Below are 1485 nucleotides of genomic sequence, written 5' to 3' on the forward strand. Positions count from 1 at the left end.
AGAGACTTAAATGTAAAACCCCAAACTATGAAAACCCTAGAAGAAAATCTAGGCAGTACCATTCAGGACATTTAAAAATGATATTTAAAACAAAGATGAATAAATGAAATACCTAAGACATTTAGATTATTTAAAATGATTATTTAGATGTGAAATTGCTAAGTGTTTTAAGTTAAACTTATTAGATCTGAGGAAAAAGCAGCATTATGTGTGCATATTAATTGAGCAAAACCTTGATATCAGTATCAAGCCAATAAGAGCTAAAGGAGGCCTCAGACAATCTAAAATACAGCAACGGCTTTATAATGGGAGAGGTCTTATAGCCATTGCAGGATAAGGACAGGCATCATGCCTGAGACCACCTACCAAAAAACTGACTCTGAGGCTAAACTGGGTTGCTAACTTAGATGAAAATTAAAGTATTGCTGATAGAAATTAATCTAAATAACTAGCCTCTGAAGATTCTTTAGACTGGACCAGACAAATTCAAACTCCAGGAAAATATGGCATGCCAATAACTCTAGAGTTCAGTAATATTCAGAAAGGGCAAATGACAATGATAAGTGCTGTGTTAGATGTTTCTTTCAGATGGAAATGTGCCTTCTTCATCTAGATACTCAAGGTAAAGTAGGATGAGTCAAAGGTAAATGTAGACCAGGAGCTCATTAGACCCCAGAGCTGGCAAAGACATTCTGATATAAAAACAAAATAAACCCCCCAAATCATAAGAACCTCAATATGACAGGGGAGCGAGTCTATGTCTGCCTCAGAGTAGCAATTGGAGTAATTTAATCTGGTCATAAGGGATGATTGTGGCTAAGAAAAGAGGACGGAAAGATCTCGCAAGCTATGCTAGTCATGCTGCTATCTTCGGGTCAAGACTTTGGTCAATATAGAAGTACTTTTAACTTTTTCTTTAAATGTTAGTGAAAGAACCTCCCAAATCATAAGAACCTCAATATGACAGGGGAGGGAGTCTATGTCTGCCTCAGTGTAGCAATTGGAATAATTTAATCTGGTCATAAGAGATGACTGTGGCTAAGAAAAGAAGACGGAAAGATCTCGCAAGCTATGCTAGTCATGCTGCTATCTTCCGGTCAAGACTTTGGTCAATATAGAAGTACTTTTAACTTTTTCTTTAAATGTTAGTGAAAGTTTCTTTTGTAAAAGTCAAACCTTGTTTCTACCTGAGTTGACACAAAGCAAGATGGTACCATCTAAGCAGTGTTAGGTGGAAAATCAGAGCCCTTTAAGAATTTAAGTCCAGTGGTAGACATGAGGACACTGGTTTAAGACAGAAAAGAATGGTGGAAGTAGGCCAAATAGGAAAAAGATAGTGAAGGTAGAAGAAAATTAGAGATGCAAATTATGTTGATCCTTCATGCCTGGAGATTTGTCTATTATTTTTTCCTCTCTATTTCATTTATAATACAAATAGAAAATAGCTAATCAGTTTTCATAGAACTCTTTAGGCTTTTCAAGGAA

The sequence above is a fragment of the Pongo abelii genome, chromosome 12 (genome assembly GCF_028885655.2).
Source record: "Pongo abelii isolate AG06213 chromosome 12, NHGRI_mPonAbe1-v2.0_pri, whole genome shotgun sequence".
Lineage (NCBI taxonomy): Eukaryota > Metazoa > Chordata > Mammalia > Primates > Hominidae > Pongo > Pongo abelii.